Source organism: Phyllobates terribilis, unplaced genomic scaffold, assembly GCF_046119375.1.
Source record: "Phyllobates terribilis strain yellow unplaced genomic scaffold, ASM4611937v1 Scaffold_142__1_contigs__length_4687701, whole genome shotgun sequence".
Taxonomy (NCBI): Eukaryota; Metazoa; Chordata; class Amphibia; order Anura; family Dendrobatidae; genus Phyllobates; species Phyllobates terribilis.
The window spans coordinates 1175873-1201642 of NW_027362902.1; the positions used below are offsets into that span (position 1 = coordinate 1175873).

Genomic DNA, 25770 nt, shown 5'->3' on the forward strand with positions numbered 1-25770 from the left:
AATAGGCTCTGAGCCTTTATATACCTGTGCACAGCAGCAGCCACCTTCAGTCTGCTGCTGGACAGCCAGCAGCAGCAGCAGCAGGAGAGGTATGTAATCAGGAGCCCTCCTGCTAAGGGTAGACAGCTGCTCGTTCCACCCCACCCCCCGCCTTAATTGGTTCTCCTCCCTTCCAACGGTGTTGAGGCGGGTGGGAACAGCAGGGGGTGAAGGTGCTGTGTTTAAAGAGGTGGAGTTATGCAGATCTAAAACGTGTGGATTGCAGCAGCAGCAAGCCGAAAAGTGCAGGCATGTAAGGGATCTAGAGGTTGACAACATGTCTTCTTAACGGGAGTCCAGGAGCTCATCTCCACAAATGGACTTTTCAGGATCCTTGGGTGGCTCCGTAGTTTGAAACCAATTCTGGTTATCGCTTCTCGGCCTTTTGGCTGCGATCGTATGACTGTACCTTGATTGGTGCGAGTCTCCTGGAGGAATCCGGACCCTTTTGTGGAGGATTTTCTGCTTTTTCCTGTGGTATTCCATACCGACAGAATCCAAGATGTCTTTTGTGAAGAACACCATCCGTTTGTCCGTGGATCCATCTGACCAGAACAAGAACAACGTGGTTTTCATTGTCCAAGACATCGTTGAAGGCAAAGCTGGAGCAAGACGTTCTGAGATCTTCAGTGTCAACGAATTTTCACGTCAAGGTAATTATGACGTTACCTTTATGGACCAGGATGTTTGCCTTAATGTCTTTGAATGGCTCCGTGGTCACTCTAGTGACCCCTGCTTGGAAGGAGTTAGATGGGAACCTTTGTTTGGTCTGCAAGAAAAGGAGGTGACTGTGACTGTCTATAACCCTTTTACAGACCCTGAGCTGCTGGAGTGCTTCCTCTCTCGCTACTGTGAATATGTGCGGAAGGGAGTGAAGCAAGTCAATTGTCTAGGAATCTTTAACTGTCAGTATAAATTCCGTGTGAAATTGAAAAGGGATTCTGACAGTGTGGGGGGCTTTAGACACCCTCCATCAAATTTTTCCGTTGCAGGCCATAGAGGTTTCCTCTTTTACCCAGGCCAGCCCATGTTTTGCCGTAGATGCTTTTCTTTCGGACATACCATGGTAACATGCCTTAAAGGGCAGTGTTGCCGAAATTGCAGAAAGGAGGGGCATATGGCCAACCAGTGTCCAGAGGCCAAGTCCTGTGATGTCTGTGGGAGTAGTGATCACATGTATAAGGACTGTCCTATGAGTGCACCTAGACGTTCTGATAAAGAACAGAAGGAGGAGGAGCTGGAGAGGAGGCAGATGGCAAGCGCACTGAAAGTGCTGGAAAGATTGGAGAGGGAGGAGAGAGAGGGAAGGAGGCGGGAAACTGGTAGAGCCTCTCCCTCTACGGCGCCAGAGGAGGTGTCCCTGAGACCATGTTCTTCTTCTGCTGAAGAAATGAGGAAGAAGCGGAGGGAAGAAAAGGAGTTCTGGAGGGAAGTGGCAAAGGTGGAGAAAAAGGCAGTGTCTGCGAGAATATCTAGGAAAGTGGTGGAAGCAGAGCTGCCTGAGATGATGACTTTTGGAGAGGCAATGGACGCAACAGGATGTGAAGTGCAAATCTCGGAACCCGACAGTCCTGAACACCCTTCGGGTCCTGAAAACATTGAAGATTTTTCTTCGGAGGATGATAGGGGTGCAAAGAAGAGTCGTAGGGAGGATGGTGGGGGCAGTGATGATGCAGATTTTAGTGAGCCTCAGAGGAAGATCAGAACTGCCAGAATGAGGAGTGTGGCTGGTGAAGCCAGCGGGTCGGAAACCAGCTGTTCTGTTCTGATGGCGGAGGAGGATAGTGGTGGTGCTGGATAGTGTCACCATATAATATTGTAAATGTTTTTTCTTTTTATCCTCTTGTGAGCTTTGGTTTAGGCCAAAGGCTATTTCTTTGTGTAATTGGTGAAGGAGTAGAAGTATTATGGGATTTACCATAGTGTCCCAAAACGTAAGAGTGTTTAAAAGTAAAGTAAGAAGAGCTGCTATTTTTGAGTTTTTAGCTATGCAAAATGCATCTATTTTTTGTTTACAAGAATGTGGGGTAGTGGATGGTGTGAAAGGGGATGAATGGTCTTATGGAGCGTCTGTGTGGTCGGGGAGTGCATGTAATAAGAATGATGGTGTGGGTATTTTGGTTAAAGGAAGGGAGGTTGTTTTGAGTGATTATTTGGTTATTGAGGTGGGGAGATGTATCCTTGCTAATTTTGTATACAAGAATGTAAAGTTTTGTGTTATTAATGTTTATGCACCAGTTGAAAAAAATGAGCGCAAAAATTTATTTGAAAAAATTAAGCTTTTTGTTCCAGGAAGAATACCTGTGGTAATTGTGGGTGATATGAACTGTGATGTGGGGAGAGTGAATGTGGATGTGTCTGGGAAAGCATTATTGGAGTTAGTGAATGATTTTGGGTTGTGTGATATGCAGCGCGTGTGTAACATGAATCCTTTGTTGAACACTTTCTTTTCTGAGAGTGGTAGGGTACAATCCAGATTGGATTATTGTTTTATTTCTAAAAATATGGTTTCTGTTAATTATAGGCAGGAAAACGTTCTTTTTTCAGATCATGTGTGTATGTTGTGTGAGTTGGATATAAAAGTTGATGGAGTGTTTGGGAGAGGATTGTGGAAGTTAAATGTTAAACTGTTAGAGAATGAAGATGTGAGAAAGGAGTATGAAAGGCGGTATGAAGAATGGTGTAAGCATAAAAATGAGTTTGGGAATGTTTGTGAGTGGTGGGACTGGGTGAAGAAACAAACAAAAATGTTCTTTAAAAATTTAGGATACAAGTATGCAGCAATTAAAAGAGAGAGTTTTGTTAAACTGAACGCGCAGTTGAGCGTTTTGTATAAGTTAAGGGAAGGAGGAGTTGAGGTGGAGGAGGATATTTTAGAGGTAAAAAAGGAGATTAGTGAGTTTTTGTTGGAGAGAGGGAGAAGCATAGTGTTTAGGGCAAAGATTGATAAGATGGAGCAGGATGAGAAATGTTCTCGGTTTTTCTTTAAAAAAGTTTTTGGAAAGAAACAGAGTATGAGCGTGGTGTATGGAGCAGATGGAAGTGAGGTGAGTGGAGAGGATATGTGTGAAGAGGTGGCTAAGTTTTATGAGGATCTGTATGCAGTGAAACAGAGGGATGAATGTTTGGAGAATGATGTTTTGAGTGTGTTAGAGAGTAAGTTGAGTGAAGCAGAAAGAGAGAGAGTGATGGGTGAGGTGACTGGTGATGAGGTATGGAAGGTTATGTGTAGTATGGCTTTGAATAAGACGCCGGGGGAGGATGGCCTCCCAGTAGAATTTTATCGTGTGATGTGGGGTGTGATTGGTAAGGACTTTGTGGATGTATGTAAGTATATGTGGGGAAACATGGAGGTGGCTGAGAGTATGCGTGCAGGTATGGTTGTGTTAATTCCTAAGAAAGGGGATTTGAAAAGTCTGAGGAATTGGAGGCCAATAACGTTACTTAATTGTGATTATAAAATCTATGCAAAACTTATGGCTAATAGGATGCGTGATGTGATAGAGAGTGTGATTGGGGATGAGCAGTGTTGTGCGGTACCTGGGAGGCGGATTCATGAGTGTGTGTGTATGTTAAGAGATTGTCTATGGGATTGCATGGGTCGTAAGAAGAGTGTATTTTTGTTAAGTTTGGATTTTGAAAAGGCTTATGATAGGTTGTCGCATGGTTTTTTGTTCAGAGTGTTGTTAAAAATGGGTTTTCCGGCTGATTTTGTTGGGCGAGTGAGAAGTTTGTATGCGGGTGTTTATAGCTGTGTTTTAATGAATGGGTATGTGGGTAGGAAAGTGAATGTGTTTTCGGGTGTGCGACAGGGGTGTCCTTTGTCCCCTGTAGCATTTATTTGTGCAATTGAGCCATTGTTGTGTATGCTGAGGAAAGATAAGGTAATTCGTTGTGTGCAAGTGCCGGGAGGTGGAGGAAAAGAATGGAAGGTGAGTGGTTATATGGATGACGTGTGTGTATTATGTGATTCTGAATGTTCGGTGAGGCGGGTGAAGTTGTTAGTGTCTATTTTTTGTGGTGCATCTGCGTTTAAAGTGAATTGGGAAAAGAGTGAGTGTAAGGGTTTTGGAGGCGGAAGTTTAAGTAGGGATGTAGGTGTGAATGTAGTGAATGGACCTATTAAAGTTTTGGGTGTGAAGTTTTCAGAGAGTTTGGATGGGAAAGAAAGTTGGGATGATGCGAAAGGAAAAGTTGAGCAGAAGTTGAATTTTTGGAAATTGAGGAGTTTATTCTTTTTTGGGAAGATTTTAATTGTTAAGAGTGTGGTGTTGCCAATATTTTTATATATTGCGGTAGTATTTCCACCAGGATATATGTGTATGAGAAGCTTGAATAGAATTTTATTTGTTTTTTTGTGGAACTCGAAAATGGAGAGAGCTAGGAGAGAAATTTTGGTTAAAAGAGTGGAAAAAGGTGGTTTGGGTTTTCCGAATTTGGACGTGTTTTTTGGTGTGAATATCGTTGTGTTTGTTTTGAAAGTGATTAGGGCGGATGGAAAGTTTTCATCTATGTGTAGGTATTTATTTGGAGCGTATTTGTTTCGTTTAAAGTGGCAAGAAAGGGATTTGCGATGTCCGATTGCTTTTGAGGTGCCTGTATGGTATGTGTGGGTTTATAAGTTTTTGGTGAGGTATGAACTGTGTGATGCAGATGTGAGATTGCTGGAGAATAAGAAGGCTGTGTATAGGATGATTGAATGTAGAGAGGTAGAATGTGGAATAAATATGGTTAGGGGTGGTGATGTGCAGAAGGTTTGGAAGAAAGTGCGGATGAGTGGTATGACCAACAAACAGAGTGAAGTTGTGTGGCAGTCTTTACATGGAGTATTACCTGTGAGAGAGTTTCAGAGGAATAGAGGTTTGGTGAGGAGTGAAATGTGTCCAAGAAATGGCTGTGGTGGAAGGGAAAGTGTGTTGCATGTTTTTTGGAATTGCCAGTATGCTAGAGATGTGATTGGGAGAATGGGGCCTTTGTGTAAAGAATTGTGTGGTGTGAATTTGTTGTCTTTTGAGTTGTTTATGTTTGGTTTGGGAATATGTGATGGGACGAAGGAAAGAGTCTTGTGGTTGATGCTTGCATGTATAAAGGAAGTGTTATGGGATGTGAGGAATGTGTATGTGTTTAAAAGGAAGGAAATTGCTGTAAAGGATAGTGTGAAGGTGATTTTGGGGAAGATGTATGTGTGTTTCCTATGGGACAAAAAGAGGAGAGGGGAAGTGGATGCGGAGGGAATATGGAAAGTTAAAAAGTGGAGATATATTGTTAGTACCTCTTGATTTTTGTTATTGTTGTTTTGAAATATGAAATAAATATTTCCGATGATGATGGGGACAGCAAATTGCGTATTGGATTTGACGCAGCTGTTTTGATGGAATTTTCCTTTGTCTGGTTTCCATAGACTGTGGAATTTCCTCGTCTGAGGAGAAAAAAAAAAAAAAAAAAAAAAAAAAAAAATCTGTTCTTATCAGTTTAATATCTGATACGTCCCCTATCTGGGGACCATATATTAAATGGATTTTTAGAACAGGGAGATGGAAAAAGAGCTTGCTCTGTCCACTCCACGCATTGACCTGGTATTGCAGTATCTCCAGGACCGGTGCACCCCTTCTTTAATGCAGTTTCTAAAATCAGAAAGAATTGAATTCAATGTTTTTTGTTCATTTTGCTTGTTTGTCGGATTTTGGGATGGACTCTTTGGCTTTGCTTTTCTTCTCCTCATTGGATTTTTCATGTTCAAAGTTGCAGAAGCCAGATTACAAGCTCATTTTGGTTCAACTTCAGCAACTGTGCATTGCATTGCCATGTAATGTGATGCAATGCTATCTTTCTAGCTCTCCCTTTTTACTTCCTTTTGGATAAACAGACATATTAGGCAAGCATTTTGGAGCTTTCACCTAAATAACTACAGGTGGTGAGATAAGCTGCACAATATAATTGACCTTTCAGTATATTGTTGCACACACACCATCTATTTAGCAAATGCCCTTGTTATCAACAGCAGCCTTTTAAACTCACCTGAGCTAACAGGTATGTGCGCTGGTTACTCTGCTGCGCTTAAAATTTCTTTTTTGGTTTGCTACAATGACTTTTCTGAAACGTTGTCTCCTTCTGCTGGAACACTGACTTCTTTCATTTAATGCCTGCAGACTATAAAAGAGAACCCAACCCAAAAAGTTTGGTTGATTAGTCTGTGGCATTCTGTTAAACTGTTGCTTATGGCGGTCTCTGTGAGCTTCTCAGCGACATTCAGCCAGCCAGGTATCCTGCCTGCAGTAGATGGAATGTGGCAATGGAACGCTGGCTGCGCGTGTCATAATAGGCTCTGAGCCTTTATATACCTGTGCACAGCAGCAGCCACCTTCAGTCTGCTGCTGGACAGCCAGCAGCAGCAGGAGAGGTATGTAATCAGGAGCCCTCCTGCTAAGGGTAGACAGCTGCTCGTTCCACCCCACCCCCCGCCTTAATTGGTTCTCCTCCCTTCCAACGGTGTTGAGGCGGGTGGGAACAGCAGGGGGTGAAGGTGCTGTGTTTAAAGAGGTGGAGTTATGCAGATCTAAAACGCGTGGATTGCAGCAGCAGCAAGCCGAAAAGTGCAGGCATGTAAGGGATCTAGAGGTTGACAACATGTCTTCTTAACGGGAGTCCAGGAGCTCATCTCCACAAATGGACTTTTCAGGATCCTTGGGTGGCTCCCTAGTTTGAAACCAATTCTGGTTATCGCTTCTCGGCCTTTTGGCTAAGATCAAGTGAAGTATCTGTTCTTATCAGTTTAATATCTGATACGTCCCCTATCTGGGGACCATATATTAAATGGATTTTTAGAACAGGGAGATGGAAAAGGAGCTTGCTCTGTCCACTCCACGCATTGACCTGGTATTGCAGTATCTCCAGGACCGGTGCACCCCTTCTTTAATGCAGTTTCTAAAATCAGAAAGAATTGAATTCAATGTTTTTTGTTCATTTTGCTTGTTTGTCGGATTTTGGGATGGACTCTTTGGCTTTGCTTTTCTTCTCCTCATTGGATTTTTCATGTTCAAAGTTGCAGAAGCCAGATTACAAGCTCATTTTGGTTCAACTTCAGCAACTGTGCATTGCATTGCCATGTAATGTGATGCAATGCTATCTTTCTAGCTCTCCCTTTTTACTTCCTTTTGGATAAACAGACATATTAGGCAAGCATTTTGGAGCTTTCACCTAAATAACTACAGGTGGTGAGATAAGCTGCACAATATAATTGACCTTTCAGTATATTGTTGCACACACACCATCTATTTAGCAAATGCCCTTGTTATCAACAGCAGCCTTTTAAACTCACCTGAGCTAACAGGTATGTGCGCTGGTTACTCTGCTGCGCTTAAAATTTCTTTTTTGGTTTGCTACAATGCCTTTTCTGAAACGTTGTCTCCTTCTGCTGGAACACTGACTTCTTTCATTTAATGCCTGCAGACTATAAAAGAGAACCCAACCCAAAAAGTTTGGTTGATTAGTCTGTGGCATTCTGTTAAACTGTTGCTTATGGCGGTCTCTGTGAGCTTCTCAGCGACATTCAGCCAGCCAGGTATCCTGCCTGCAGTAGATGGAATGTGGCAATGGAACGCTGGCTGCGCGTGTCATAATAGGCTCTGAGCCTTTATATACCTGTGCACAGCAGCAGCCACCTTCAGTCTGCTGCTGGACAGCCAGCAGCAGCAGCAGCAGGAGAGGTATGTAATCAGGAGCCCTCCTGCTAAGGGTAGACAGCTGCTCGTTCCACCCCACCCCCCGCCTTAATTGGTTCTCCTCCCTTCCAACGGTGTTGAGGCGGGTGGGAACAGCAGGGGGTGAAGGTGCTGTGTTTAAAGAGGTGGAGTTATGCAGATCTAAAACGCGTGGATCGCAGCAGCAGCAAGCCGAAAAGTGCAGGCATGTAAGGGATCTAGAGGTTGACAACATGTCTTCTTAACGGGAGTCCAGGAGCTCATCTCCACAAATGGACTTTTCAGGATCCTTGGGTGGCTCCGTAGTTTGAAACCAATTCTGGTTATCGCTTCTCGGCCTTTTGGCTAAGATCAAGTGTAGTATCTGTTCTTATCAGTTTAATATCTGATACGTCCCCTATCTGGGGACCATATATTAAATGGATTTTTAGAACAGGGAGATGGAAAAAGAGCTTGCTCTGTCCACTCCACGCATTGACCTGGTATTGCAGTATCTCCAGGACCGGTGCACCCCTTCTTTAATGCAGTTTCTAAAATCAGAAAGAATTGAATTCAATGTTTTTTGTTCATTTTGCTTGTTTGTCGGATTTTGGGATGGACTCTTTGGCTTTGCTTTTCTTCTCCTCATTGGATTTTTCATGTTCAAAGTTGCAGAAGCCAGATTACAAGCTCATTTTGGTTCAACTTCAGCAACTGTGCATTGCATTGCCATGTAATGTGATGCAATGCTATCTTTCTAGCTCTCCCTTTTTACTTCCATTTGGATAAACAGACATATTAGGCAAGCATTTTGGAGCTTTCACCTAAATAACTACAGGTGGTGAGATAAGCTGCACAATATAATTGACCTTTCAGTATATTGTTGCACACACACCATCTATTTAGCAAATGCCCTTGTTATCAACAGCAGCCTTTTAAACTCACCTGAGCTAACAGGTATGTGCGCTGGTTACTCTGCTGCGCTTAAAATTTCTTTTTTGGTTTGCTACAATGCCTTTTCTGAAACGTTGTCTCCTTCTGCTGGAACACTGACTTCTTTCATTTAATGCCTGCAGACTATAAAAGAGAACCCAACCCAAAAAGTTTGGTTGATTAGTCTGTGGCATTCTGTTAAACTGTTGCTTATGGCGGTCTCTGTGAGCTTCTCAGCGACATTCAGCCAGCCAGGTATCCTGCCTGCAGTAGATGGAATGTGGCAATGGAACGCTGGCTGCGCGTGTCATAATAGGCTCTGAGCCTTTATATACCTGTGCACAGCAGCAGCCACCTTCAGTCTGCTGCTGGACAGCCAGCAGCAGCAGCAGCAGGAGAGGTATGTAATCAGGAGCCCTCCTGCTAAGGGTAGACAGCTGCTCGTTCCACCCCACCCCCCGCCTTAATTGGTTCTCCTCCCTTCCAACGGTGTTGAGGCGGGTGGGAACAGCAGGGGGTGAAGGTGCTGTGTTTAAAGAGGTGGAGTTATGCAGATCTAAAACGCGTGGATTGCAGCAGCAGCAAGCCGAAAAGTGCAGGCATGTAAGGGATCTAGAGGTTGACAACATGTCTTCTTAACGGGAGTCCAGGAGCTCATCTCCACAAATGGACTTTTCAGGATCCTTGGGTGGCTCCGTAGTTTGAAACCAATTCTGGTTATCGCTTCTCGGCCTTTTGGCTAAGATCAAGTGTAGTATCTGTTCTTATCAGTTTAATATCTGATACGTCCCCTATCTGGGGACCATATACTAAATGGATTTTTAGAACAGGGAGATGGAAAAAGAGCTTGCTCTGTCCACTCCACGCATTGACCTGGTATTGCAGTATCTCCAGGACCGGTGCACCCCTTCTTTAATGCAGTTTCTAAAATCAGAAAGAATTGAATTCAATGTTTTTTGTTCATTTTGCTTGTTTGTCGGATTTTGGGATGGACTCTTTGGCTTTGCTTTTCTTCTCCTCATTGGATTTTTCATGTTCAAAGTTGCAGAAGCCAGATTACAAGCTCATTTTGGTTCAACTTCAGCAACTGTGCATTGCATTGCCATGTAATGTGATGCAATGCTATCTTTCTAGCTCTCCCTTTTTACTTCCTTTTGGATAAACAGACATATTAGGCAAGCATTTTGGAGCTTTCACCTAAATAACTACAGGTGGTGAGATAAGCTGCACAATATAATTGACCTTTCAGTATATTGTTGCACACACACCATCTATTTAGCAAATGCCCTTGTTATCAACAGCAGCCTTTTAAACTCACCTGAGCTAACAGGTATGTGCGCTGGTTACTCTGCTGCGCTTAAAATTTCTTTTTTGGTTTGCTACAATGCCTTTTCTGAAACGTTGTCTCCTTCTGCTGGAACACTGACTTCTTTCATTTAATGCCTGCAGACTATAAAAGAGAACCCAACCCAAAAAGTTTGGTTGATTAGTCTGTGGCATTCTGTTAAACTGTTGCTTATGGCGGTCTCTGTGAGCTTCTCAGCGACATTCAGCCAGCCAGGTATCCTGCCTGCAGTAGATGGAATGTGGCAATGGAACGCTGGCTGCGCGTGTCATAATAGGCTCTGAGCCTTTATATACCTGTGCACAGCAGCAGCCACCTTCAGTCTGCTGCTGGACAGCCAGCAGCAGCAGCAGCAGGAGAGGTATGTAATCAGGAGCCCTCCTGCTAAGGGTAGACAGCTGCTCGTTCCACCCCACCCCCCGCCTTAATTGGTTCTCCTCCCTTCCAACGGTGTTGAGGCGGGTGGGAACAGCAGGGGGTGAAGGTGCTGTGTTTAAAGAGGTGGAGTTATGCAGATCTAAAACGCGTGGATCGCAGCAGCAGCAAGCCGAAAAGTGCAGGCATGTAAGGGATCTAGAGGTTGACAACATGTCTTCTTAACGGGAGTCCAGGAGCTCATCTCCACAAATGGACTTTTCAGGATCCTTGGGTGGCTCCCTAGTTTGAAACCAATTCTGGTTATCGCTTCTCGGCCTTTTGGCTAAGATCAAGTGTAGTATCTGTTCTTATCAGTTTAATATCTGATACGTCCCCTATCTGGGGACCATATATTAAATGGATTTTTAGAACAGGGAGATGGAAAAAGAGCTTGCTCTGTCCACTCCACGCATTGACCTGGTATTGCAGTATCTCCAGGACCGGTGCACCCCTTCTTTAATGCAGTTTCTAAAATCAGAAAGAATTGAATTCAATGTTTTTTGTTCATTTTGCTTGTTTGTCGGATTTTGGGATGGACTCTTTGGCTTTGCTTTTCTTCTCCTCATTGGATTTTTCATGTTCAAAGTTGCAGAAGCCAGATTACAAGCTCATTTTGGTTCAACTTCAGCAACTGTGCATTGCATTGCCATGTAATGTGATGCAATGCTATCTTTCTAGCTCTCCCTTTTTACTTCCTTTTGGATAAACAGACATATTAGGCAAGCATTTTGGAGCTTTCACCTAAATAACTACAGGTGGTGAGATAAGCTGCACAATATAATTGACCTTTCAGTATATTGTTGCACACACACCATCTATTTAGCAAATGCCCTTGTTATCAACAGCAGCCTTTTAAACTCACCTGAGCTAACAGGTATGTGCGCTGGTTACTCTGCTGCGCTTAAAATTTCTTTTTTGGTTTGCTACAATGCCTTTTCTGAAACGTTGTCTCCTTCTACTGGAACACTGACTTCTTTCATTTAATGCCTGCAGACTATAAAAGAGAACCCAACCCAAAAAGTTTGGTTGATTAGTCTGTGGCATTCTGTTAAACTGTTGCTTATGGTGGTCTCTGTGAGCTTCTCAGCGACATTCAGCCAGCCAGGTATCCTGCCTGCAGTAGATGGAATGTGGCAATGGAACGCTGGCTGCGCGTGTCATAATAGGCTCTGAGCCTTTATATACCTGTGCACAGCAGCAGCCACCTTCAGTCTGCTGCTGGACAGCCAGCAGCAGCAGCAGCAGGAGAGGTATGTAATCAGGAGCCCTCCTGCTAAGGGTAGACAGCTGCTCGTTCCACCCCACCCCCCGCCTTAATTGGTTCTCCTCCCTTCCAACGGTGTTGAGGCGGGTGGGAACAGCAGGGGGTGAAGGTGCTGTGTTTAAAGAGGTGGAGTTATGCAGATCTAAAACGCGTGGATCGCAGCAGCAGCAAGCCGAAAAGTGCAGGCATGTAAGGGATCTAGAGGTTGACAACATGTCTTCTTAACGGGAGTCCAGGAGCTCATCTCCACAAATGGACTTTTCAGGATCCTTGGGTGGCTCCGTAGTTTGAAACCAATTCTGGTTATCGCTTCTCGGCCTTTTGGCTAAGATCAAGTGTAGTATCTGTTCTTATCAGTTTAATATCTGATACGTCCCCTATCTGGGGACCATATATTAAATGGATTTTTAGAACAGGGAGATGGAAAAAGAGCTTGCTCTGTCCACTCCACGCATTGACCTGGTATTGCAGTATCTCCAGGACCGGTGCACCTCTTCTTTAATGCAGTTTCTAAAATCAGAAAGAATTGAATTCAATGTTTTTTGTTCATTTTGCTTGTTTGTCGGATTTTGGGATGGACTCTTTGGCTTTGCTTTTCTTCTCCTCATTGGATTTTTCATGTTCAAAGTTGCAGAAGCCAGATTACAAGCTCATTTTGGTTCAACTTCAGCAACTGTGCATTGCATTGCCATGTAATGTGATGCAATGCTATCTTTCTAGCTCTCCCTTTTTACTTCCTTTTGGATAAACAGACATATTAGGCAAGCATTTTGGAGCTTTCACCTAAATAACTACAGGTGGTGAGATAAGCTGCACAATATAATTGACCTTTCAGTATATTGTTGCACACACACCATCTATTTAGCAAATGCCCTTGTTATCAACAGCAGCCTTTTAAACTCACCTGAGCTAACAGGTATGTGCGCTGGTTACTCTGCTGCGCTTAAAATTTCTTTTTTGGTTTGCTACAATGCCTTTTCTGAAACGTTGTCTCCTTCTGCTGGAACACTGACTTCTTTCATTTAATGCCTGCAGACTATAAAAGAGAACCCAACCCAAAAAGTTTGGTTGATTAGTCTGTGGCATTCTGTTAAACTGTTGCTTATGGCGGTCTCTGTGAGCTTCTCAGCGACATTCAGCCAGCCAGGTATCCTGCCTGCAGTAGATGGAATGTGGCAATGGAACGCTGGCTGCGCGTGTCATAATAGGCTCTGAGCCTTTATATACCTGTGCACAGCAGCAGCCACCTTCAGTCTGCTGCTGGACAGCCAGCAGCAGCAGCAGCAGGAGAGGTATGTAATCAGGAGCCCTCCTGCTAAGGGTAGACAGCTGCTCGTTCCACCCCACCCCCCGCCTTAATTGGTTCTCCTCCCTTCCAACGGTGTTGAGGCGGGTGGGAACAGCAGGGGGTGAAGGTGCTGTGTTTAAAGAGGTGGAGTTATGCAGATCTAAAATGCGTGGATTGCAGCAGCAGCAAGCCGAAAAGTGCAGGCATGTAAGGGATCTAGAGGTTGACAACATGTCTTCTTAACGGGAGTCCAGGAGCTCATCTCCACAAATGGACTTTTCAGGATCCTTGGGTGGCTCCGTAGTTTGAAACCAATTCTGGTTATCGCTTCTCGGCCTTTTGGCTAAGATCAAGTGTAGTATCTGTTCTTATCAGTTTAATATCTGATACGTCCCCTATCTGGGGACCATATATTAAATGGATTTTTAGAACAGGGAGATGGAAAAAGAGCTTGCTCTGTCCACTCCACGCATTGACCTGGTATTGCAGTATCTCCAGGACCGGTGCACCCCTTCTTTAATGCAGTTTCTAAAATCAGAAAGAATTGAATTCAATGTTTTTTGTTCATTTTGCTTGTTTGTCGGATTTTGGGATGGACTCTTTGGCTTTGCTTTTCTTCTCCTCATTGGATTTTTCATGTTCAAAGTTGCAGAAGCCAGATTACAAGCTCATTTTGGTTCAACTTCAGCAACTGTGCATTGCATTGCCATGTAATGTGATGCAATGCTATCTTTCTAGCTCTCCCTTTTTACTTCCTTTTGGATAAACAGACATATTAGGCAAGCATTTTGGAGCTTTCACCTAAATAACTACAGGTGGTGAGATAAGCTGCACAATATAATTGACCTTTCAGTATATTGTTGCACACACACCATCTATTTAGCAAATGCCCTTGTTATCAACAGCAGCCTTTTAAACTCACCTGAGCTAACAGGTATGTGCGCTGGTTACTCTGCTGCGCTTAAAATTTCTTTTTTGGTTTGCTACAATGCCTTTTCTGAAACGTTGTCTCCTTCTGCTGGAACACTGACTTCTTTCATTTAATGCCTGCAGACTATAAAAGAGAACCCAACCCAAAAAGTTTGGTTGATTAGTCTGTGGCATTCTGTTAAACTGTTGCTTATGGCGGTCTCTGTGAGCTTCTCAGCGACATTCAGCCAGCCAGGTATCCTGCCTGCAGTAGATGGAATGTGGCAATGGAACGCTGGCTGCGCGTGTCATAATAGGCTCTGAGCCTTTATATACCTGTGCACAGCAGCAGCCACTTTCAGTCTGCTGCTGGACAGCCAGCAGCAGCAGCAGCAGGAGAGGTATGTAATCAGGAGCCCTCCTGCTAAGGGTAGACAGCTGCTCGTTCCACCCCACCCCCCGCCTTAATTGGTTCTCCTCCCTTCCAACGGTGTTGAGGCGGGTGGGAACAGCAGGGGGTGAAGGTGCTGTGTTTAAAGAGGTGGAGTTATGCAGATCTAAAACGCGTGGATTGCAGCAGCATCAAGCCGAAAAGTGCAGGCATGTAAGGGATCTAGAGGTTGACAACATGTCTTCTTAACGGGAGTCCAGGAGCTCATCTCCACAAATGGACTTTTCAGGATCCTTGGGTGGCTCCGTAGTTTGAAACCAATTCTGGTTATCGCTTCTCGGCCTTTTGGCTAAGATCAAGTGTAGTATCTGTTCTTATCAGTTTAATATCTGATACGTCCCCTATCTGGGGACCATATATTAAATGGATTTTTAGAACAGGGAGATGGAAAAAGAGCTTGCTCTGTCCACTCCACGCATTGACCTGGTATTGCAGTATCTCCAGGACCGGTGCACCCCTTCTTTAATGCAGTTTCTAAAATCAGAAAGAATTGAATTCAATGTTTTTTGTTCATTTTGCTTGTTTGTCGGATTTTGGGATGGACTCTATGGCTTTGCTTTTCCTCTCCTCATTGGATTTTTCATGTTCAAAGTTGCAGAAGCCAGATTACAAGCTCATTTTGGTTCAACTTCAGCAACTGTGCATTGCATTGCCATGTAATGTGATGCAATGCTATCTTTCTAGCTCTCCCTTTTTACTTCCTTTTGGATAAACAGACATATTAGGCAAGCATTTTGGAGCTTTCACCTAAATAACTACAGGTGGTGAGATAAGCTGCACAATATAATTGACCTTTCAGTATATTGTTGCACACACACCATCTATTTAGCAAATGCCCTTGTTATCAACAGCAGCCTTTTAAACTCACCTGAGCTAACAGGTATGTGCGCTGGTTACTCTGCTGCGCTTAAAATTTCTTTTTTGGTTTGCTACAATGCCTTTTCTGAAACGTTGTCTCCTTCTGCTGGAACACTGACTTCTTTCATTTAATGCCTGCAGACTATAAAAGAGAACCCAACCCAAAAAGTTTGGTTGATTAGTCTGTGGCATTCTGTTAAACTGTTGCTTATGGCGGTCTCTGTGAGCTTCTCAGCGACATTCAGCCAGCCAGGTATCCTGCCTGCAGTAGATGGAATGTGGCAATGGAACGCTGGCTGCGCGTGTCATAATAGGCTCTGAGCCTTTATATACCTGTGCACAGCAGCAGCCACCTTCAGTCTGCTGCTGGACAGCCAGCAGCAGCAGCAGCAGGAGAGGTATGTAATCAGGAGCCCTCCTGCTAAGGGTAGACAGCTGCTCGTTCCACCCCACCCCCCGCCTTAATTGGTTCTCCTCCCTTCCAACGGTGTTGAGGCGGGTGGGAACAGCAGGGGGTGAAGGTGCTGTGTTTAAAGAGGTGGAGTTATGCAGATCTAAAACGCGTGGATTGCAGCAGCATCAAGCCGAAAAGTGCAGGCATGTAAGGGATCTAGAGGTTGACAACATGTCTTCTTAACGGGAGTCCAGGAGCTCATCTCCACAAATGGACTTTTCAGGATCCTTGGGTGGCTCCGTAGTTTGAAACCAATTCTGGTTATCGCTTCTCGGCCTTTTGGCTAAGATCAAGTGTAGTATCTGTTCTTATCAGTTTAATATCTGATACGTCCCCTATCTGGGGACCATATATTAAATGGATTTTTAGAACAGGGAGATGGAAAAAGAGCTTGCTCTGTCCACTCCACGCATTGACCTGGTATTGCAGTATCTCCAGGACCGGTGCACCCCTTCTTTAATGCAGTTTCTAAAATCAGAAAGAATTGAATTCAATGTTTTTTGTTCATTTTGCTTGTTTGTCGGATTTTGGGATGGACTCTTTGGCTTTGCTTTTCCTCTCCTCATTGGATTTTTCATGTTCAAAGTTGCAGAAGCCAGATTACAAGCTCATTTTGGTTCAACTTCAGCAACTGTGCATTGCATTGCCATGTAATGTGATGCAATGCTATCTTTCTAGCTCTCCCTTTTTACTTCCTTTTGGATAAACAGACATATTAGGCAAGCATTTTGGAGCTTTCACCTAAATAACTACAGGTGGTGAGATAAGCTGCACAATATAATTGACCTTTCAGTATATTGTTGCACACACACCATCTATTTAGCAAATGCCCTTGTTATCAACAGCAGCCTTTTAAACTCACCTGAGCTAACAGGTATGTGCGCTGGTTACTCTGCTGCGCTTAAAATTTCTTTTTTGGTTTGCTACAATGCCTTTTCTGAAACGTTGTCTCCTTCTGCTGGAACACTGACTTCTTTCATTTAATGCCTGCAGACTATAAAAGAGAACCCAACCCAAAAAGTTTGGTTGATTAGTCTGTGGCATTCTGTTAAACTGTTGCTTATGGCGGTCTCTGTGAGCTTCTCAGCGACATTCAGCCAGCCAGGTATCCTGCCTGCAGTAGATGGAATGTGGCAATGGAACGCTGGCTGCGCGTGTCATAATAGGCTCTGAGCCTTTATATACCTGTGCACAGCAGCAGCCACCTTCAGTCTGCTGCTGGACAGCCAGCAGCAGCAGCAGCAGGAGAGGTATGTAATCAGGAGCCCTCCTGCTAAGGGTAGACAGCTGCTCGTTCCACCCCACCCCCCGCCTTAATTGGTTCTCCTCCCTTCCAACGGTGTTGAGGCGGGTGGGAACAGCAGGGGGTGAAGGTGCTGTGTTTAAAGAGGTGGAGTTATGCAGATCTAAAACGCGTGGATTGCAGCAGCAGCAAGCCGAAAAGTGCAGGCATGTAAGGGATCTAGAGGTTGACAACATGTCTTCTTAACGGGAGTCCAGGAGCTCATCTCCACAAATGGACTTTTCAGGATCCTTGGGTGGCTCCGTAGTTTGAAACCAATTCTGGTTATCGCTTCTCGGCCTTTTGGCTAAGATCAAGTGTAGTATCTGTTCTTATCAGTTTAATATCTGATACGTCCCCTATCTGGGGACCATATATTAAATGGATTTTTAGAACAGGGAGATGGAAAAAGAGCTTGCTCTGTCCACTCCACGCATTGACCTGGTATTGCAGTATCTCCAGGACCGGTGCACCCCTTCTTTAATGCAGTTTCTAAAATCAGAAAGAATTGAATTCAATGTTTTTTGTTCATTTTGCTTGTTTGTCGGATTTTGGGATGGACTCTTTGGCTTTGCTTTTCTTCTCCTCATTGGAATTTTCATGTTCAAAGTTGCAGAAGCCAGATTACAAGCTCATTTTGGTTCAACTTCAGCAACTGTGCATTGCATTGCCATGTAATGTGATGCAATGCTATCTTTCTAGCTCTCCCTTTTTACTTCCTTTTGGATAAACAGACATATTAGGCAAGCATTTTGGAGCTTTCACCTAAATAACTACAGGTGGTGAGATAAGCTGCACAATATAATTGACCTTTCAGTATATTGTTGCACACACACCATCTATTTAGCAAATGCCCTTGTTATCAACAGCAGCCTTTTAAACTCACCTGAGCTAACAGGTATGTGCGCTGGTTACTCTGCTGCGCTTAAAATTTCTTTTTTGGTTTGCTACAATGCCTTTTCTGAAACGTTGTCTCCTTCTGCTGGAACACTGATTTCTTTCATTTAATGCCTGCAGACTATAAAAGAGAACCCAACCCAAAAAGTTTGGTTGATTAGTCTGTGGCATTCTGTTAAACTGTTGCTTATGGCGGTCTCTGTGAGCTTCTCAGCGACATTCAGCCAGCCAGGTATCCTGCCTGCAGTAGATGGAATGTGGCAATGGAACGCTGGCTGCGCGTGTCATAATAGGCTCTGAGCCTTTATATACCTGTGCACAGCAGCAGCCACCTTCAGTCTGCTGCTGGACAGCCAGCAGCAGCAGCAGCAGGAGAGGTATGTAATCAGGAGCCCTCCTGCTAAGGGTAGACAGCTGCTCGTTCCACCCCACCCCCCGCCTTAATTGGTTCTCCTCCCTTCCAACGGTGTTGAGGCGGGTGGGAACAGCAGGGGGTGAAGGTGCTGTGTTTAAAGAGGTGGAGTTATGCAGATCTAAAACGCGTGGATTGCAGCAGCAGCAAGCCGAAAAGTGCAGGCATGTAAGGGATCTAGAGGTTGACAACATGTCTTCTTAACGGGAGTCCAGGAGCTCATCTCCACAAATGGACTTTTCAGGATCCTTGGGTGGCTCCGTAGTTTGAAACCAATTCTGGTTATCGCTTCTCGGCCTTTTGGCTAAGATCAAGTGTAGTATCTGTTCTTATCAGTTTAATATTTGATACGTCCCCTATCTGGGGACCATATATTAAATGGATTTTTAGAACAGGGAGATGGAAAAAGAGCTTGCTCTGTCCACTCCACGCATTGACCTGGTATTGCAGTATCTCCAGGACCGGTGCACCCCTTCTTTAATGCAGTTTCTAAAATCAGAAAGAATTGAATTCAATGTTTTTTGTTCATTTTGCTTGTTTGTCGGATTTTGGGATGGACTCTTTGGCTTTGCTTTTCTTCTCCTCATTGGATTTTTCATGTTCAAAGTTGCAGAAGCCAGATTACAAGCTCATTTTGGTTCAACTTCAGCAACTGTGCATTGCATTGCCATGTAATGTGATGCAATGCTATCTTTCTAGCTCTCCCTTTTTACTTCCTTTTGGATAAACAGACATATTAGGCAAGCATTTTGGAGCTTTCACCTAAATAACTACAGGTGGTGAGATAAGCTGCACAATATAATTGACCTTTCAGTATATTGTTGCACACACACCATCTATTTAGCAAATGCCCTTGTTATCAACAGCAGCCTTTTAAACTCACCTGAGCTAACAGGTATGTGCGCTGGTTACTCTGCTGCGCTTAAAATTTCTTTTTTGGTTTGCTACAATGCCTTTTCTGAAACGTTGTCTCCTTCTGCTGGAACACTGACTTCTTTCATTTAATGCCTGCAGACTATAAAAGAGAACCCAACCCAAAAAGTTTGGTTGATTAGTCTGTGGCATTCTGTTAAACTGTTGCTTATGGCGGTCTCTGTGAGCTTCTCAGCGACATTCAGCCAGCCAGGTATCCTGCCTGCAGTAGATGGAATGTGGCAATGGAACGCTGGCTGCGCGTGTCATAATAGGCTCTGAGCCTTTATATACCTGTGCACAGCAGCAGCCACCTTCAGTCTGCTGCTGGACAGCCAGCAGCAGCAGCAGCAGGAGAGGTATGTAATCAGGAGCCCTCCTGCTAAGGGTAGACAGCTGCTCGTTCCACCCCACCCCCCGCCTTAATTGGTTCTCCTCCCTTCCAACGGTGTTGAGGCGGGTGGGAACAGCAGGGGGTGAAGGTGCTGTGTTTAAAGAGGTGGAGTTATGCAGATCTAAAACGCGTGGATTGCAGCAGCAGCAAGCCGAAAAGTGCAGGCATGTAAGGGATCTAGAGGTTGACAACATGTCTTCTTAACGGGAGTCCAGGAGCTCATCTCCACAAATGGACTTTTCAGGATCCTTGGGTGGCTCCGTAGTTTGAAACCAATTCTGGTTATCGCTTCTCGGCCTTTTGGCTAAGATCAAGTGTAGTATCTGTTCTTATCAGTTTAATATCTGATACGTCCCCTATCTGGGGACCAAATGTAGCACCCTGAGGATTCGGCTGCTACAGGGGTATTGCACCTCAACCCAGAGGTGTGATATTCCACTCCCGGGTAAGGATGGAGTGTGAGACTGAGCTCGGTAGGCTGCATGCACTACACACATCCCATTTCCGGAGGGCAGACCAACGGTACTCCCACTTAGAAATGTGCAGGTACGACCGAGTCTGTCCTTGGCTGGAGTGGGAGGGGGGGTGGTACATCCCAAGTAGTGTAGGGGCAGATAGGGGGAGCAGCCTGGGTAAAGATAGGAGCTCATTGGGTGCTGGTCACCTGAGCTCACACATAGAGGGTGTATATAAGGTGGGCACCAACTAAGATCAGGGTCAGATGCAGAGAACAAGTCAGCGAGCAAAGGAGAAGAAAGACCCAGAGTGAGAGAGGAGAAGAGAGAGAGACCCAGAGGGGGAAACAGCAGAAAAGGACTCCAAGAACCCAACTTAAATCCCCGGGTGAAGAGTCGGCACAGGGTACCGGAACCCAAGCTGGTGGGGGCATAAAACACACCCTAGCCAGAGACCGGAGGCCGTGGGCAGCATCTGCCACGGCCACCCACCACATCCACCCCGAAGGCACACCACATGAAGGGTCAGGGAACCCAAGGCCAAGGGTGTCCCAACAGAAGGCCCGAGGGAGCTGGACCTAGGTGGATCACTGGTGGGGACGGCCAGAGAACGGGACAGAAGGAGAGCTCAGGGCCACGCTCCGGACTTGTTTGGGGGTTGGCTGGATCCAGGACCTGGTGGACGCAGCACGGCTCGGGTGGTCACTCGAAGCTGGAGTGACCAGTACAACATCTGCAGTAAGTAAACACCCTTAACTGCACAACCCGACTCTGTCTTCATTGCCGTCTGCACTGCACCACCACAACCCCCATCCTCTGCACCTGTCCCCCCTGAGGCTATACCCCTCCCGTTGGGGGTTATCCCACCAAGCTGCGCACCCACCATCAGCCTCAGCGGACCCTGCTGCAGCGGCGGCCACAGTGACCGCATCACAACGGGTGGCGTAGTCGACACAAAAGAACTCTTAATAACATCTGTAGGACTGCCACATAACACTGAGTTTGACGCCCTGGGCATGGGCCGGGTCACAGCCGCTCGGAGACTACAACCCCCCATCTGATCCGGTGCCGGGTATTCCCCTCAAAAAGGAATATGTCCCAGGGGGCGCGTCAACTTTGGCGTAGTCGGCAGGATTACGTGCCCGCAACACCCGGGTACTGCGTGCCTGAAGAAAAGTGCAAGTTTACCTCAGAAAGAAGTCTCCCGCCGGTTCCGGAGGGTCCACGCCATCGGACCCCATCACAGGTCGTTTCCCGCCGATTGTCCGCCATTTCCAGCTTGTTCCCGCCATCTGCAGAGTTTCCCGCCACTGGGCGACGCTTCCCGCCAAATCCGAAGATTTCCCGCCTTGGAAGAGCAGCGGACGCCATTATGGGCGTGCCAAAGGAGGGCAAGAGGCTGCCTCCCATCGTGGGCCAGGACAGAAAATGGCGCCAAAAGTGGAAACCGCCCCTACCAACAGAGACTGTGATGCTGGAGGTGTCTGTCAGCGTGAAAGAACTACCCCTGGAGCTGACAGTCACCGATTTGCCCCGGGACCGCCCTCGAAGTGGGAGGAGACGAAAGAAAAGAACGAAGATGGGTGCCGCCTGGAGCAGTCTGGAGCGAGCGCACCCGGAGACAAGAAGTCTAACGAGCAGTCTGGAGAGAGCGCACCCGGAGACAAGAAGCCTGGAGAGGAGTAGCGGAGGAGCTTACCCGGAGATGGAGAGAAAGCAGAACAGCACCGGCCCGCTGGCCAGGAGTCTGCTAGAGACCGAGGAAGGAGAGCAGAGCAGCACCGGCCCGCTGGCCAGGAGCCTGCTGGAAGAAGAGCAGAGCAGCACCGACCCGTTGGTCAGGAGCCTGCTAGACACCACGACCCCACTAGGCCTAGTGGAGGTCCTTGCACAGCTCCCCCGAGACCGGGAGTGTGCACAGACTGCCCTGGAGGGCCTCGCACGGAGGATGGCCCGGGTACAGCGAGAGACATTGGCGGAGTGGAGCCGAGAGATGGCCCAGCAAACCAAGACCCGGAGCACGCCAACCAAGATGAGGAGACAGACCGCCTCTGAGGACGGCGCGGGAGGACGCAAGGCCGGAGACGGCGCCGAGAAGGGAGCCGGACGCAAGGAGGCAGGTAAAGGGGACGCCTATACCCCAAGCCGGGAAACCGCCCACCTGCCCCAGCTCCCCGTCGCAGAGCCCGAAAGTCCCCCTGCTGTGCCCGTAGCCGCCATGTCACCGCTATGGACTAGGCCCCGACCGGAAGCCGCCGCAGCGACCCCTGTGACGTCACGCGCCCCGACCCGGAGCGTGACAAAGCAGGAAATACCACCAGCCTGGTCGCAAGGCCTAGTACCCCCGGGCGCCGCATCACCAACAGCGCCCCCTACCTCCGCGGAGCCTCCGGCCTGGTCGCAAGGCCAGGTAGCCCAGGGCGCCGCCGTATTAACGGTGCCCTTCACCTTCCAGGTGCCCCAGGCCTGGCCGCAAGGCCTGGGCAACCCGGGCGCCACCACCACCGCGCCCGCGCCCGTAAAACCAAGGGTGCCACACCTGGGGGAGGACTTGTTCAGCCAGCTCACATGGCCGGACGGGCGGCCCTTCATCTGGCCCGAAGAATTCCATGAGCTGGAACGGCAGCAGAGACTAGGGCCCTTGTGTGAGCCCCTGATTCCGGCTCCGAAGCCCGTGGCACGGGTCTCGCCTCCTCTGGAAGAAGCCCAATTTGCGTGGGACCCCACGGGAGAAGATCTAATGGGGTTCACCGGAGAAACCAGGGCAGCTGCAGCGGAGCGTGCTGAGTGTTGCCGACAGCAGCTCGAAGAGTTTGCGAGGGAGCGGAGAGAGAGGCGGGTCCGGGAACAACAGGCCCAAATAAGGAGCGCCAAGCAGAAGAGCCGGGCCAGGAGAGACCCCCGTGCAGCGCACAGTCCCCGTACCACCGGGACTGTAATAAAGTTTAACCTGCAGCATGGGTGGGGCTTCATCAGAGACAACAACACCCCCGGCGACGTCTTTGTCACGCGCAGAGACGTGGAGTCCCATCTGCCGGAGGGGCACAGAGGTCGTGACCTTTACAAGGGGGACGAGGTCACCTTTACCCGGCACAAGTGTGCCAAAGGACCTTACGCCCTCCACGTACACCGCCTGACGGAGGAGGAGTTGCAGTGCGAGGAGGAGGAGCAAGAGGACCCGGACGGGTCTGAAGTTACAACCAGCTACAAGCAAAGAGCAGGAGGAAGACGCCGTTGAGTGCGGCAGAGCAGTAGATGTAAATAGTTACCCGACCGGGTACCAAAGAAACTGTTGCTATGTGAACTGTTCACCCGTTTACCCTTAATCCCACAGGCTGAGGACTGTGAGCAGCCATTCCCTTCCCTTTACCTGGCCGAGGACTGAGAGCGGCCAACTTCCCCTGTATATAGTTGCGCTTCCTAAAGCGCCCCCTACTGGTTTTACAGGAAAACCAGTTTTCCAGAGAGACTGTCGCACTTTACCCGGTCACACGTTGCACAGTGACCGGAGGAGGAGCCAGAGGCGACGAGAAAGTTTTATATATATAATGTTTTATATATTTTATATGTTTATGAAAAATTTGTATGTTTTGGTGTTGTTTTATATCTTACAGCCCGAGGACGTGCTGTGATTTACCAGGGGGGAATGTAGCACCCTGAGGATTCGGCTGCTACAGGGGTATTGCACCTCAACCCAGAGGTGTGATATTCCACTCCCGGGTAAGGATGGAGTGTGGGACTGAGCTCGGTAGGCTGCATGCACTACACACATCCCATTTCCGGAGGGCAGACCAACGGTACTCCCACTTAGAAATGTGCAGGTACGACCGAGTCTGTCCTTGGCTGGAGTGGGAGGGGGGGTGGTACATCCCAAGTAGTGTAGGGGCAGATAGGGGGAGCAGCCTGGGTAAAGATAGGAGCTCATTGGGTGCTGGTCACCTGAGCTCACACATAGAGGGTGTATATAAGGTGGGCACCAACTAAGATCAGGGTCAGATGCAGAGAACAAGTCAGCGAGCAAAGGAGAAGAAAGACCCAGAGTGAGAGAGGAGAAGAGAGAGAGACCCAGAGGGGGAAACAGCAGAAAAGGACTCCAAGAACCCAACTTAAATCCCCGGGTGAAGAGTCGGCACAGGGTACCGGAAACCAAGCTGGTGGGGGCATAAAACACACCCTAGCCAGAGACCGGAGGCCGTGGGCAGCATCTGCCACGGCCACCCACCACATCCACCCCGAAGGCACACCACATGAAGGGTCAGGGAACCCAAGGCCAAGGGTGTCCCAACAGAAGGCCCGAGGGAGCTGGACCTAGGTGGATCACTGGTGGGGACGGCCAGAGAACGGGACAGAAGGAGAGCTCAGGGCCACGCTCCGGACTTGTTTGGGGGTTGGCTGGATCCAGGACCTGGTGGACGCAGCACGGCTCGGGTGGTCACTCGAAGCTGGAGTGACCAGTACAACATCTGCAGTAAGTAAACACCCTTAACTGCACAACCCGACTCTGTCTTCATTGCCGTCTGCACTGCACCACCACAACCCCCATCCTCTGCACCTGTCCCCCCTGAGGCTATACCCCTCCCGTTGGGGGTTATCCCACCAAGCTGCGCACCCACCATCAGCCTCAGCGGACCCTGCTGCAGCGGCGGCCACAGTGACCGCATCACAACGGGTGGCGTAGTCGACACAAAAGAACTCTTAATAACATCTGTAGGACTGCCACATAACACTGAGTTTGACGCCCTGGGCACGGGCCGGGTCACAGCCGCTCGGAGACTACAACCCCCCATCTGATCCGGTGCCGGGTATTCCCCTCAAAAAGGAATATGTCCCAGGGGGCGCGTCACATATATTAAATGGATTTTTAGAACAGGGAGATGGAAAAAGAGCTTGCTCTGTCCACTCCACGCATTGACCTGGTATTGCAGTATCTCCAGGACCGGTGCACCCCTTCTTTAATGCAGTTTCTAAAATCAGAAAGAATTGAATTCAATGTTTTTTGTTCATTTTGCTTGTTTGTCGGATTTTGGGATGGACTCTTTGGCTTTGCTTTTCTTCTCCTCATTGGATTTTTCATGTTCAAAGTTGCAGAAGCCAGATTACAAGCTCATTTTGGTTCAACTTCAGCAACTGTGCATTGCATTGCCATGTAATGTGATGCAATGCTATCTTTCTAGCTCTCCCTTTTTACTTCCTTTTGGATAAACAGACATATTAGGCAAGCATTTTGGAGCTTTCACCTAAATAACTACAGGTGGTGAGATAAGCTGCACAATATAATTGACCTTTCAGTATATTGTTGCACACACACCATCTATTTAGCAAATGCCCTTGTTATCAACAGCAGCCTTTTAAACTCACCTGAGCTAACAGGTATGTGCGCTGGTTACTCTGCTGCGCTTAAAATTTCTTTTTTGGTTTGCTACAATGCCTTTTCTGAAACGTTGTCTCCTTCTGCTGGAACACTGACTTCTTTCATTTAATGCCTGCAGACTATAAAAGAGAACCCAACCCAAAAAGTTTGGTTGATTAGTCTGTGGCATTCTGTTAAACTGTTGCTTATGGCGGTCTCTGTGAGCTTCTCAGCGACATTCAGCCAGCCAGGTATCCTGCCTGCAGTAGATGGAATGTGGCAATGGAACGCTGGCTGCGCGTGTCATAATAGGCTCTGAGCCTTTATATACCTGTGCACAGCAGCAGCCACCTTCAGTCTGCTGCTGGACAGCCAGCAGCAGCAGCAGCAGGAGAGGTATGTAATCAGGAGCCCTCCTGCTAAGGGTAGAC

General features: G+C 47.1%; 10 non-coding genes and 3 pseudogenes across 10 annotated transcripts; all 13 read left to right on the plus strand.

Moving 5' to 3' along the window:
* The first annotated feature begins 5448 nt into the window (after positions 1–5448).
* Positions 5449–5649, plus strand: LOC141206337 (U2 spliceosomal RNA; annotated as a pseudogene).
* Positions 5650–6758: 1109 nt separating this feature from the next.
* Positions 6759–6949, plus strand: LOC141206141 (U2 spliceosomal RNA). The gene has a single exon (XR_012276807.1). It is a non-coding gene; the product is annotated as a U2 spliceosomal RNA (small nuclear RNA).
* Positions 6950–8064: 1115 nt separating this feature from the next.
* Positions 8065–8255, plus strand: LOC141206346 (U2 spliceosomal RNA). The gene has a single exon (XR_012276976.1). It is a non-coding gene; the product is annotated as a U2 spliceosomal RNA (small nuclear RNA).
* A 1115-nt stretch (positions 8256–9370) lies between these two features.
* On the plus strand, positions 9371–9561 carry LOC141206073 (U2 spliceosomal RNA). Its single transcript, XR_012276739.1, has one exon. It is a non-coding gene; the product is annotated as a U2 spliceosomal RNA (small nuclear RNA).
* Positions 9562–10676: 1115 nt separating this feature from the next.
* LOC141206358 (U2 spliceosomal RNA) lies at positions 10677–10867 on the plus strand. The gene has a single exon (XR_012276985.1). It is a non-coding gene; the product is annotated as a U2 spliceosomal RNA (small nuclear RNA).
* Positions 10868–11982: 1115 nt separating this feature from the next.
* Positions 11983–12173, plus strand: LOC141205965 (U2 spliceosomal RNA). Its single transcript, XR_012276635.1, has one exon. It is a non-coding gene; the product is annotated as a U2 spliceosomal RNA (small nuclear RNA).
* Positions 12174–13288: 1115 nt separating this feature from the next.
* LOC141206369 (U2 spliceosomal RNA) lies at positions 13289–13479 on the plus strand. The gene has a single exon (XR_012276993.1). It is a non-coding gene; the product is annotated as a U2 spliceosomal RNA (small nuclear RNA).
* A 1115-nt stretch (positions 13480–14594) lies between these two features.
* On the plus strand, positions 14595–14785 carry LOC141206380 (U2 spliceosomal RNA). The gene has a single exon (XR_012276995.1). It is a non-coding gene; the product is annotated as a U2 spliceosomal RNA (small nuclear RNA).
* A 1115-nt stretch (positions 14786–15900) lies between these two features.
* LOC141206391 (U2 spliceosomal RNA) lies at positions 15901–16091 on the plus strand. The gene has a single exon (XR_012276996.1). It is a non-coding gene; the product is annotated as a U2 spliceosomal RNA (small nuclear RNA).
* Positions 16092–17206: 1115 nt separating this feature from the next.
* LOC141206403 (U2 spliceosomal RNA) lies at positions 17207–17397 on the plus strand. Its single transcript, XR_012276997.1, has one exon. It is a non-coding gene; the product is annotated as a U2 spliceosomal RNA (small nuclear RNA).
* Positions 17398–18512: 1115 nt separating this feature from the next.
* LOC141206102 (U2 spliceosomal RNA) lies at positions 18513–18703 on the plus strand. The gene has a single exon (XR_012276768.1). It is a non-coding gene; the product is annotated as a U2 spliceosomal RNA (small nuclear RNA).
* Positions 18704–19818: 1115 nt separating this feature from the next.
* Positions 19819–19919, plus strand: LOC141206368 (U2 spliceosomal RNA; annotated as a pseudogene).
* Positions 19920–24810: 4891 nt separating this feature from the next.
* LOC141206373 (U2 spliceosomal RNA) lies at positions 24811–24939 on the plus strand (annotated as a pseudogene).
* The last annotated feature ends 831 nt before the right edge of the window (positions 24940–25770 follow it).